The 13,684-nt window shown below is 42.9% G+C and overlaps 1 protein-coding gene across 2 annotated transcripts in view; it reads right to left on the bottom strand.

Moving 5' to 3' along the window:
- The window catches only part of THRB (thyroid hormone receptor beta), a 171,559-nt gene extending 159,151 nt beyond the window's left edge, over positions 1-12,408 (bottom strand). Inside the window, exons 1-2 of one of the 2 annotated variants that reach the window (XM_069860124.1) lie at positions 12,393-12,408; positions 8,791-8,915 (exon numbers count right to left, since the gene is read on the bottom strand). The gene's annotated coding sequence lies outside the window, so the exon portion shown is untranslated. Of the gene's footprint in view, positions 1-8,790; positions 8,916-12,392 lie in introns of those variants that run through there. The other variant, XM_069860125.1, reaches the window with a different exon arrangement.
- Between the last annotated feature and the right edge of the window lie 1,276 nt (positions 12,409-13,684).

Raw genomic sequence — 13,684 nt, 5'->3', positions numbered from 1 at the left:
ATTAAAATCCCGCAGTGGTAACGCTGCAAGATGTGGCCATGGAGCACCCTGACAGGTGGGCATGGGCACGGGCAAAGGGAGGAGGAGGGCTCTGCCGTGGTCAGAGGCTGAAGGCAATGGCCCCCATTAACAAGTTTCCTGCAGGCACAGCAGTTGTGCCCCAGCCTCTGGAAGCAGGCACCCAGGCTAGCCGCGGCTGTGCACACAAACACAGTCAGACATCTTCTGTATGGCACCTTCTGCTGCCCCAGTTACTGCCCGCGTGCCTTTCCCACGTAGCCTTTGGCAGGCACGCCACACCACGAGGCCTCCATCGCCCGTGGAGGAGGTCCTCCCACCTATGAGTGGAGGTCCCATCTCTGCAGGGATGCCTGGTGGGGGCTTTTCCTTTGCCCCCTCATCTCTGGGTGTGGGGCACCAGCCCAACCCTAGGGCTGGGGATGAGGGCAGGTGGGCAAGCAACCAGCCCTGCAGACAGCCAACCAGGCAGGAGGCAGCATGGACGAGGTGGACCATAACCAGCACACCCACTCCAACAGGAAAACGAAGGCTGATGGACCTCCAGCCTGTAAAACTTGGGGATATTGAGTCTTGGAGACCCCATTGCCGTCCCTCAGGCCAGCACAAACGCTGCTTCTTGCCTGTGGCACGGCAGGCAGTTTTGGGAGGCCGTGCGTTCCCTGGCCTTCAGTCAGGCTCAGAAGGATGAGCTGGGAGAAGGATGACAGTGCATCCCTGCCATACATCTCTAATTCATGAGGCAGGGAAAGCAAGGAAGGAGAAGTACCCAGAGTCTCGTTAACAGCTATCAGCTTTAGCGAGGAAGATGGCGTCTGAAGTAACAGGCGTGAAAGCAATAGCTACTTGAAAGAATAAGATCGGTTTGTTTTTCCTTAAGGAATCACAGGAATATTAAACCCTTCTTTCAGTTATAAATCATTTAATGCAAATCATTTAATCCAAACAGAATTTTTACAGGCTCATGAGGCTCACTCATTTTGCCAAGAGTGAGTCATATACAAATAAAATGAAACCAACAAAGAAAAGAGCTCTCATACCATGTGTATGTGGGTGATCCTTTGAAAAACTTGTAATTATTTTTTTAACTCTACCACAGCCAGGAAACAGGTTTGTGAAGTGAAAGCAAACCTCGATAACCAAGCTGTAGCGCAACAATGTGGAGTTTTGCCTTCACTCAGAAAGTAACAGAACGGGTGCCTTGTCAGGCCAATGACAACACTGGGGTGACTAATGTATCAACAGCCCCTCAAAGGCCATGGTTTCAAACCAAGATGTGTATGATATGCTAAGGAAGCAAAAGACTTTTCAAAAAAATGAGAATAATGTTCAGTGATTAATACTTGTTAAAAGAATGCAGTAGGCAGTTAATCCCTCACTTACGGGTTAGTTAAGGACATGAGTTAAACTTCATTCTTCACTCCCCATGTCATAAATATGTGCTCCTAAACACAGAGCACAGCATGAGCCAGTGGGGTGGTGATGCACTGCTCTGAAATGACTAAAATGCAGGGACACAAAGTCATGTGATGGTGAGAATGAGAGTCTTAAAATGTGTCATCATCATACTTGGGTGAAACCAATCCCTAACAACATTCACTGATGGCAATGGCAAATATTTGTGGATCCTGGAGAGGTACGGCTTTGTAATATGCCAGCTCTATGCAACAGATAAAGCATCATTCAGATGAGATACATCAGAGTATTTAAAAGTGCTCCTCTAGCCACTTACTTTGTGGAAGGAAGGTCTTATGAAACATGCAGGTTTTATTATTTGTAATTTATCAGGTCTCTTATCTTCTTAGTTCTCTGACCTAGTGTGTACTGCAGTGCATGGGAAAATGCTGATAGAAGATGCAAACAGTTATGGTAAAGCAGCACAAAATGTCAGTAGTTTAAGGTCACTCTGGAGACTGCTAATTAAATGAGAACCTTACCTTTTGGCAGACAAAGAGAAACCAAACCATTTTGTTTTAAAAACCCTCCAAGGAATGTGGAAATCGGGAAGCATACATGTCCCTTTTCATATTTTAGACTACTGGTAGTGAGGCAGCACAGCAGGAAGGCATCCTACGTGGGTCCCTCTTTAAACTATGGATAACCAGTGCTTATACACACAACAAAACTCCTGGGCAGTATGTGAATACAAAGACTTTAGATTAATTTTCATTTATTATTAATGATAGCTGAGGCCAAAGTGCCATGGAAGACCTCAAAACCTTTTGGTGCTAACTGAAGGTATTTGGCCAACATCCTCTAGTCTTTGTCTAGGGCAAATAACCATTTCCTACAAATACTTGATACAAACCACTAAGACTATATACTGTTTAATTTGTTTCCTCTTTGATTTCTATTTTACCATACAGTGTAACATATGTGTATTTCAAGATTTTTTGGGAAATCTAAAAATAACCTAATATAATAATACTTTGGTTTTGCACAGAGCTCTAATTCCATTGTGCCATCAGAATTCAAGGGCAATCATAGCAGATGTGTGACAACAGAAGAGAAATGAACAAAAATCAAAACAAATAGGAAAGAAAAATAAATAATGAGAAGGAAGGCAAAAGAGAGAGAAACAATCCTAGAGGCACAATCTAACCTCCAATGCACAGTTCACATACAGTTTTGATCTTCCATGCAAAAATACAGCAGGGAGTTTTTTTCAAATTATGCAGGGATGCACACGACATTAGTGCTTGGTCCACAAAACCAAATGAACAAGGGCAAAAAAAAACTGAACTGAAAGAAAAACAGCAAGATTTCGTTGTCACCAAAAATTATTTTTAAGATCTGTGTTTCTAAATTGCAACAACACAGTATTGGAGAAAAGAATCTTAGCCCTCATACACTGAAGCAGGATCCTATACTAAATAGGAATTTGTGCATGTTCTCATTTTTATTGCAAAAACTGTTTTATTAAAAGAGGGCTATTTGGACTGTCATCAAAGGATGATGTGGAGGTTCAAGAACATTCAGAACGCATCCAACAATTTATGGTCGGTAAGTCTATCACTGGCTAGTAAACATGATGATGCATGTGAAATCTCTGGCTCAGGAAATGCCCATAACCTCTGAATGCTAGAAGTTAGGACATCCTATACTTGTCCTATTTCTTCCACCCTTTCTGCAGGAATCCTTTACTTGTAAGTCAGTCAAAGATAAGCAGGCTAGATGGGCTACTGGAGTAAACAAAAATGGTAGTTCATGCTTCTTATTCTCTGAAGACGTGATCAAGGCCATTCTTGTCACTATGCTGCCACCTGTGATGGATTTTTTTAAGATCTGTGGCTCCAAATCTCATAAAAAAGACAGTGGGCCTAGTTTGGAGTTCCATAAACACATATCAGAAGCAACTCCACGTGAATAAATTAATATTAATGGCAAAAGTAGATGACAAATTACAGTCATCTTTACCTCAGGGATTACCTGTAGATTTTTCCTTCATGCTGAATGGGATGGGCAAATGGTGACATGGGCACAATGGTAAAAGGACAGCCCATCAGGCAAGGAGAAATGGCATTTAACTGACTGACAGAAAAGTCTCCAGTTTGAAATGGTGTAATAGCACCAAAGGCTTTGCACATAGTTCTCTTTCAGTAGTGGATAAGGGACATCTCTTTCAAGAAGAGTCAAACCAAGAGTGACTGCAGCTCTGACAGAAGGTAGAGTGAGAAGATGACTAGAAGTCCTATTGAAACCAGACCACTATGATTTCAGTTAAAAGATTAGGGCTTGGAAAGGCTTCTGCAGTCAGAATAATTATAACTGGGTTACTCTGAGGGAAAGCTAAAACCCACTGGGGAAAGGCTTTGTTTTTTTCAGAGGCCTGACAGAAGCGAGAGCTTTGCAATTTCTCTCATTCCTAATCTAAGACCATATGGAGTTCAGTACCAGGTGGGTGGGTGTATTAATTGAGAGAACATGCAGCTTATCGTATTCTAAATCAACTTGTTCTTCATCAGTGAGTATTACTATGGAAAACATAGCAAGAAGCATTGGGTGCCATGAAGCAACCTGCACTTCTAAGTAAAAGTCACAAAAACTAGGAACTGAGATTCTACTTTTCTACTAATCTCAGAACAGAATGTAGAAGCCCGGTATCTCTTACCTGGAAAAGACGAGGACATCTGCTCATTTCAGTAAGTGAAAACAGTAAAATAATGCACTGTCAACTTTCCATTCATTCACCTTTCTTGCTTCAGCAGTATTTTTCTAAGCTTTATTTTAGCAGGCCTAAAACATGAAGTGACTGAGATCACTTTACCATCTTCATCCTGAGTCCAATCATAGTTGGATTTTGGTATAATTCAGAGACATGCATGGAGCTTTCATTGAATAATTTTGGTTTCTATGTTTTCTTCAAAGGTATGGAAGAGAAATATTACCCTGGTGCTAGGAGAAATGCTATAATGGTATGGCACTATAGTTCTATTATTTTAGAATGGCTGTTTCCATTTTTTTTTTTGCTCCAAGTGTAACACATAGCATAGTACATATGCCTGCTCTGTGTAATACGTCGTGCTGGTACAATTCCAATAGTCATATTTCAGTAGATGCCAATTTAAACACGATCTGCCTGACATATGAGAACAGAGCATCTTCTGAGTGTGGTTATGAGTTTCATGTTGTGATACTTATGCTAATAGTGTCTGAAAAAGAGAAGCAGTGCCTTCCCCTAGAAAACCTGATCTGCCAGGAAGACCAGAAGATGCTTTGGAGGCCAGCTTGAAAAACCTCTCTGTAGGACTTGCCAACTTTACTCAAAACTCTGGCTTTTTAAGTGACCTTTCCCAGTATAAAAGTGCTGCAGCAGAGTAGCAGTGCTACCTACTATGCATAAATCTTTACAGAGGAAAGTACTTCAGTGAAAGTTCTTGTTTGACTTCTAAAGAGTAAGTATAGCAAGTCATAGCATAGCACCTGGCAGTTCTATACTTTCTTATAGCTAACTGTTCAGCCAAAACTCAATAGCATGACAACTGAAAAGCTCATTACAACCCAAATGCAATGAGAAGTATTATGAAAACACCTACAGATCCTACCTGGTGCACTCAGACCCACGGCCATGAACTCTTGGAACAAATTAGAAACTGGCATTACCGTAATAGCTGGGTATCTCCTGTCTTTAGGATTCATCTGAATGAGCAAAACATGAACAAACAAGCAATGAAAGAGACGGGTAACTAACTAATTCCAACATGTAGGAACCTCCTACTTGTTAATGTATCCACTCTAGTCTGCCCTCTGACTATAGATAAAAAAAACCCTCTGTATTCACACACCAGGGCAATAAACAGATTAGAAATGCACAGAGACAGGCTGAACAACTTACATGTTGTTTTTAAATTATCTTTGTTAAAAAAAAAAAATCGGGGAGGAGCTGAGGATGATTAGAAAGTGATGATGGCATACACTGCCGGCCTTTCCTCGCTCCAAACTTATCACTTCCTTTTTTTTATTCAGTTCGCTAGGTCTTCAGACACTCCAAGAGCAGTTACTTGTTCTTCCTAAAGACTTTTTAGCAAGCTGGGACATACAGTTTTAGCACTGTGAAGAGGAAATAAACCTTTGAAGAAATCTTACCTGTTGAAACCACTTTAAACTGTCTAATGATTTTTTACAAAACAACTTGAATTTTGCCCAAAATGTCACTACAAGATAGAATGAAAATGCTTCTCCACCCTGATGATAGAATACCCAATGCAATATGATAATAATTTGAAGATAGGAGATTCTCTAGGAAAAAAAGTGTATTTACTGTTCATTACAGTGCCGGGTTTCATCATTCAACATTGAAAATGCCCATTAATAAAATAGCATTCATTGGTTTTATAACCATTCCAGTTCAAAATCTTCTTTCTGGAACTCTAATTGATCCTCCAAATGAGCTTTATTAATCATTGATGGAAAACTGGCAAAATCCTACCCCATACTTTGGCAATATTTCAAAATGTCCAATTAGGTCAAATCAAGAAAGCCCTAGAAACCAATTACAGTAGCACTTCTAAGCCAGAAAACCTCATTGTACTCTGAAACAACTGCAACATTATCAGAAAAAAAACCCCAAAAAACAACAAAACAAACTCCCTCAATCACAATCTGGTTATGCCCCTGAAATACCACCTCCAGAGAAATGTGCCAAAACCCAACTCCTTGAACCACATCAATTAATGACACTTGCTCATAGATTTTCTTTATCAGTGTCATAAATGTCATCAAGCAGTTCACCATAAGGAATGGTGCCAGCCAGTTTCTTAACCTGTCCAGCAAACACTCACTCCCCTTCAGCTCTCTTCTATGTATCCCATCTTCAGTGCTCCAAATTCACATGTATACAAAGTCTTCATCTTTTTATGAGTTTCATGTGTTCTGTATCTCACCTGCATGTTTGCACATTAACAAGTATGTTGACAATGTGATAAAAATCTTGGCAGCAAGAACAATAGCAACTTTTATCTAACTTCTCAAGAATGCGTTCTTTGCTTCTGCCATACTACTGCACATACAGCCATAGGTGCTGGTGGGCTGTTTGAGGTGTGTGTTGCTGCCAATCCTAATCCCACCACCCACAGTTAAGAATTAATTAGGACCTGAAGATGCCAGAGGGAGGCAAACCAACCAAACAAAAATAGCATTTTAATTAACTGTAAACAATAATTAAAATTCTGCATTATGTTTAGCATCTGCACATTTCTAGACTTACTACAGTGACTCTGAATCTAATAAGATCTGACTAAATCCCAGAGGACTGGACAGACCTCAGATCCTAAGTACATCTCCTATAGTGTCTCAGAACAGCAAATATTCCATGCATCCCTATTCTGAAGACCAGTAATTAAAAACAAAAACAAAAACAAAAAAACAAAACAAAACTAAAAAATCCCGTAGTAAACTAATCAAAATCCATATATCCTTGCCAGACTGAAAGAAACCAAAATATGCATGCATATAATAAGTAGCTTTTGAGTTCCCTAGTCCGGATGCACACTTTTTCTGCAATTTCATAATACAATGGTGCCCACTTAACTTTACTTCATTATTTACTTGGTTATTTTAGTTAGCATCTTTCTTATTCTAGTTGATAATCCAGGAGACTACTGGAATGAATTGAGGATAACTTCTTAAACCAGGTAATAAACAGCCCTACCAGAGGAGAGGTGATACTGAACCTGCTGGTCATGAACACAAGCAACCTAATCAGTGACATGACGATTGGAGGCAGCCTGGGCTGCAGTGATCATACACTGGTGAAGTTTCCAGACCTGAGGGATATGGGTCAGGACCCTGAATTTTAGGAAAGCAAGCTTTTAGCTCTTCAGAGAGTGAGTCAATAGGACCCCCTGGGAAATGGTCCTCAGGGACAAGGGAGCAGAACAGAGCTGGCAGATCGTTAAGGACACTTTCTGAAAAGCATAAGAGCTCTCAGTCCCCAGGCATAAGAAATAAGGAAAGGAAGGCAACAGATCAGCATGGCTGAGTCAAGACTTGCTGGTCAAATTAAAAGGCAATAAGGAAATGCACAGGCAGTGGAAGCAGGAACAGGGACAGGTACCCTGGGAAGAGTATAGGGACGCTGCCTGGTTGTACGGGGCTAGGGTCAGGAAAGCCAAGGCACAGTTGGAGCTGAACGTGGCAAGGGATGCTAAGAATAACAAGAAGGGCTTCTCCAAATGTATCAGCCAGAAAAGGAAGGTCGAAGAAAGCGTAAATTCCCCACTGGTGAACACAACTGGCAAACTGGTTACAATGGACAAGACCGAGGTACTCAATAACTTTTTTACCTCAGTCTTCTCTGCCATCCCCTCTTCCCACACCTCTCAAGTAGATGAACCACAGGGCAGGGACTGGGAGAGCCAAGTCCCTCCCACTGTAAGAGAAAATCCAGTTCGTGACCACCTGAGGAACCTGAATATATGTAACTCTATGGGACCTGATGAGATGCACCCCAGAGTCCTATGGAATTGGCTGACATAGTTGCCAAGTCGCTCTCCATGATATCTGAAAAATCACAGCAGTCAGGCAAAGTCCCAGGTGACTGGAAAAAGGGAAACATTGCATCCATTTTTTAAAAAGGGTAGAAAGGAGGACCCTGGGAACTACCAGTCTTTCGACCTCGCCTCTGTGCCGGGAAAGAACACGGAAAAAGATGAAGGACCGAGCCTGTTCAAGCAAGTCCAGAGGAGGGCCACAAAAATTATCAGAGGGGTGGAACATCTCTGCTGTGAAAGCAGGCTGAGACAGTTGGGGTTGTTCAGCCTGGAGAAGGATCTGGGGAGACCTTATTTCAATACTTAAAAAGGGGCTTATAAGAAAAATGGGGACAAAGTTTTTAGCAGGTCCTGTTGCAACAGGACAAGGGATAATGGTGTTAAACTAAAAGAGGGTAGATTTAGAGTAGATGTAAGGAAGAAATTGTTTACAATGAGGGTGGTGAAACACTGGAACAGGTTGTCCAGAGAGGTGGTAGAAGCCTCATCCCTGGAAATGTTCAAGGTCATGTTGGATGGGACTCTACGCAAGCTGATCCAGCTGAAGATGTCCCTGCTCGCTGCAGGGGGATTGGACTAGATGATCTTTACAGGTCCTTTCCAACCCAACTGATTTATCTATTTTAGTTACTCAGCTTTCTCTGCCATTTGATCTTCAGCTGGGTAGTTTACAAACTGTATCTCAGCAGTTCATCTCAACACAAAGTATTACATTCTCTCAACTCATGCTTGAAACAGTCACCTGTCATTCAGAAATCAAACCTCTTAAAAATCTCCTTACCTTCACCCGGAGGACAGGTAAACTTCCTGAAGTTTTACTTTTCCATGATCTTGATAAAGGGTAACCACCAGGACCTAGCCATACAGAGGAAAGTCAAGAGTTTCTCTTGCACCCATCTTTAGAACCTGAAGGAAAATATCCATCTGAAGTAACTGTGTGGGTTTTGTATTCTGTCATTTTCCAAAAATGGCTGATCTGAAGCTCTTAACATTTGCTATCTATAGCTAAAACTTTAATTCACAAAAGAAAAATAACCAAATTGATTATACCATTTATATAACGCACGCAATATTACAGACCCCAGTATCTCATTTGAATTACAGCCACTACGTGGGAGACAACTGCAGTGTTTTAGATAATATGTTGAAAGCTTTGTGTGGATCCTTTTCTTCCTCCCATTATTTGTTTACTAATCCATTAATATAAAAATCAGGAAATGTTTGAAAGATCCTGCACATCTCCAGCCCTCTTCCAGCTTAAGTCTCATAGGTTCCTCAGGTTTCATAGGTATATAGGTTTCATGTATTCTCCCTTACATTTTGCTGAACTACTAGCTACAGAAGATTCACTGATTAGGAATGATGATATTAACATTTTCACTTGCATAGAACATTTTTTGAAATGCAAATTGAAGAATTGTAACAGAATTATTAAGAACTAAATAAAAGTTCAGACTGATGCGTATTCAGGAAGCCAAGGTCAGACCTAAGTGCAAGGTCTATGTAATGATGAATCCTAATGTAAGGATATCTTTTGTTAGAATGACTGTCATTATTTATGACTAATTGTGCATGTGACTGAATTGCTTTGCTGACCTGGAAGAGTCAGGAAGTTTCCTCCATACATTTTCATTTTCCTCTGATTTTATTTATGTTATGCCTTTTCTTTTACTGTCTGTGCTCTCATAACTGTACCACTTGGCTACTTTTTCTGCTAAAGCTTTCCTTGCATTTTACTTCTCATTCATGTATTTATTAATTTTTCTGTCATGGTGGCAAACAACCCATTAAAAATCCTTGTCTGAGGGTCAATCTATAACAAACTGTATACCTCATAGCGACATACGTGCACAAGAGCTGCTGAACCTCAGATTTTATCACAGTTCACTCCTTCTGGTTGGTAATACTTCCCAGGAAATCACCTCACAATCTTTTGTCTTTCTTTTAGATGCATGTAAAATCTGTATCTCCTGTCAGGACCCTTGGTTTGCAGTGCCCTGTCAGGGAGCTTCAGCTTTCCCTCCTTAACATTTTTTGGCCTTCCCTCTGACATGACCCAGTTGGAGCAGATACACTGTTCTGTATTGGCTGTTTTCTGGTTTGGTCCTTTTCCCTTTCCTGGAAAAGTAGCCCTAAGCACACTCAGGAATTTCTGAGACTTCTCCAGTGCATCTTTATTTGTGCAGAAATCCAAACTGTAAGATCTCGAGATACAGTTTTATCTGCTTCCACATAGCAAAACTAGCCCACAGTTCCCCAAGACAGAAGTTTTGCATCCCTCCTTCACAGATGAAGGTCTTTAGGAAGGTCTGTAGTGGTGCAGCTGCCTACTTATACTCTGTTTTGCATTCTCTTTTCCTAATAATTTTCCACAACTTTTCTACAAGCTACCTCTCCTTTTGTGCCTTGTGCTGGTTGATCTCCAGATGCCAGCAATTCATGTGATGAAAATAAACGTATCTCATCTTTTTCCTCTCAGATACTTTCTGATCAATACTAACCTGTCTTATTTGTTTGACTGTTCTAAGCTGCTCAGCTAACTCAAACAATACCTTCTGAAAATGATTCTTTTACCTTGGGCACTTCAACTTTGTTTAACAAGAGGTTTCCATCATCATCAAAGACATTTCTTTGTATTTCACTTTTTTTCCCAGCATTTTTTTCTCATCTTTTTTCCCATTTTAGCTTTTTCCATGAAAAGCATTGTTGTATTAGCAGGTTCACTTTCTTTCTGCTAGGCCTCATTTTTTTAAGAGATTTCCTCTTTAAATCTGAGACAACATGTCTTTCTTCATTTCCCTAATAAATCCTGATACCATTTTCCAAGCCTTTGTTTACTTACAATGCCCTCTCATTTATTCTGTTCAAGTTTTATCTCAATAGCTCAGTATAAGTTTATATTAGAAGCTGTATACTTCATTTTGTGTTTATTGATTCAATGAAAAGAAAGACCAAGCCCTTAAACTTTTGCAGTCCAACATGCTCTTGTGCTTTGAATTCTTAACCAATTCTTACTTCTTTTGGAAATTTTGCTTGTATAGATAGACTCTACTAAGTTTTTTTCATGATGCACAATATCATTCTGCTTTCCTTTGCCACAAAGGTTTAGTGCCTCAGTCCCCTGCCATATTTTCTTTTGCGTATAGTTTCTGGGGAAAAAAAAATCTTTCATGTGTGAAAGAGCTTTGATTGGCCTAGCTGATAGATATGTTCTTATGTTCTGCAGTGCTTTGTTTTCATCAGTGCTGGTTTTGCTTTTCACTGCCTCCTGTTTGCTCGAGGGCACAACTGGACCATGCTGGACAACCTAGCAGGGCATCCTTCTCTCAACATACAGTAATATTTAGACCCAGGAAAGCCTCAATTTCCTCACTAGAACACTGCTTTTCTGGTCATATGCTTTGAGCACAAGTTACAGAGACATTTAGTTGGTTTTTTTTTCCCCAGAGGTGGTTTTCTAGTCTAATAATAATAAATTAATCTCAGTTCTTTATCACAGCCTTAGGAAGCAAGAATTGATGCTGTTTTCCTTGCAGCTGATAGTATTTTGTGACTGTTTTGGTGAGAGGAAGCTCTGCCCTAACGGAGGAAGATTATGCTGTGACAGAGATGCAAGACAGACAGCCAGGACGCGCAGCCTTTTCCTCTCAGCTCTGCCACCTGTTGCTGCAGGACTTAGGATAAGTTACTCCCTATTCCTCTGTCTTGCATTTTCCACATAACGTGTATTCTGTGTTAGTTTGTTTACATCAGAAGCATCCCTCAGCGTGCACTATGCAACTGTGTGGTGAGCTCGCTCGATTCGGAGGCCGCTAGTGCCTCCTTTTTTAAGAACAGGGGTTAATTATCCCTCATAGGCACAAGTAGGGTGAGCAAACAGCGTTGCCGCATTCACAGAGAGGTTCTCACAGCTTGTGTCAGTGTGTCTGGAACGACATTGCCACCTGTGACCCGAGCTCCCCAGCGTTTCTCACCCACCTCCAGTTCGAGCATCCCAGCCGAACCCAGCGCTCCCACCCGCCGGAATCCCCTGGGAAGCAGCACAGCCTCCCCCGCCCCAGCTCGCGGGGCTGGGGGAAAGGGACCAACCCTGCAGAAGCAACAAATACGACGCAGCCCTTCCCGACGCCCGTTTCCTTCCCGAGTAAACGCGTAAATCAGAAAACCGCGGGGCCGGGGGATGCCGAGGAGCCGCGGCTGCCCTCGCGGTCGGAGCCGGGAGCCCCGGTGTTCCCGGGGAGGCAGCTCCCCCGCCTGTCGCCCCCATCCCATCCCATCCCATCCCATCCCATCCCATCCCATCCCATCCCATCCCATCCCATCCCATCCCATCCCATCCCATCCCATCCCATCCCATCCCATCCCCGCCGCGGGGAGCCTCACCTGCCCCCGGCGAGCGGGCGGAGCTCCGTGCGGCGGGAGGCGGCGCTGCCCCCGGGTGACCTTACAGCCCGCCCGGCCCGGGCTGCTCAGAGCCGCAGCCAACCTGCCCTTGGACGCTGCCAGGGATGGGGCAACCACGGCTTCCCTGTTCCACCGCTCCCGTAGTGAGAAGAATTTCTCCCTGTTATCCAGTGACAAGTGGGGTTCCCCAGGGCTCAGGGCTGGGTCCAGCCCTGTTCAATGTCTCTATCAATGACCTGGATGAAGGCATCGAGTGCACCCTTAGCAAGTTTGTGGACGACACTAAGCTGGGTGGAAGTGTCGATCTGCTGGAGGGTCGGGAGGCTCTGCAAAGGGATCTGAACAGGCTGGATGATGTTCAACAAGGCCAAATGCCAGGTCTTGCACTTGGGGCACAACAACCCTGTGCAGCTACAGACTAGGAGAAGTCTGTCTAGAAAGCTGCCTGGAGGAGAGGGACCTGGGGGTGTTGGTTGACAGCGACTGAACATGAGCCAGCAGTGGCCCAGGTGGCCAAGAAGGCCAATGGCATCTTGGCTTGTATCAGAAATGGTGTGACCAGCAGGTCCAGGGAGGTTATTCTCCCTCTGGACTCGGCACTGGTGAGACCGCTCCTTGAATCCTGTGTTCACTTCTGGGCCCCTCACCACAAGAAGGATGTTGAGGCTCTGGAGCGAGTCCAGAGAAGAACAACAAAGATGGTGAAGGGGCTGGAGAACAGGCCTTATGAGGAACGGCTGAGAGAGCTGGGGGTGTTTAGCCTGGAGAAGAGGAGGCTGAGGGGAGACCTCATTGCTCTCTACAACTACCTGAAAGGAGGTTGTAGAGAGGAGGAAGCTGGGCTCTTCTCCCAAGTGACAGGGGACAGGACAAGAGGGAATGGCCTCAAGCTCTGCCAGGGCAGGTTAGGCTGAACATTAAGAAAAAATTTTAAAGGAAAGGATCATTGGGCACTGGCAGAGGCTGCCCAGGGAGGTGGTTGAGTCACCTTCCCTGGAGGTGTTTAAGGGATCGGTGGATGAGGCACTGAGGGGCATGGCTTAGTATTTGATAGGAATGGTTGGACTCAATGATCTGATGGGTCTTTTCCAACCTGATTATTCTATGATTCTATAACCTGAGTCAACCCTCTTTCAGCTTAAAGCCATTACCCTTCATCCTATTACTACCTGCTGTTATAAAAAGTCACCCCCGGATTTCTTGTAGACCCCCTTTTAGGTACTGCAAGACTGCTACCAAGCACAAAGCCATGATATTGCATCAAATGCCAA

This window comes from Phaenicophaeus curvirostris, chromosome 6, assembly GCF_032191515.1.
Source record: "Phaenicophaeus curvirostris isolate KB17595 chromosome 6, BPBGC_Pcur_1.0, whole genome shotgun sequence".
NCBI lineage: Eukaryota > Metazoa > Chordata > Aves > Cuculiformes > Cuculidae > Phaenicophaeus > Phaenicophaeus curvirostris.
The sequence above is the reverse complement of the archived record's forward strand: the minus strand, read 5'-3'. Positions and strand labels throughout refer to the sequence as shown.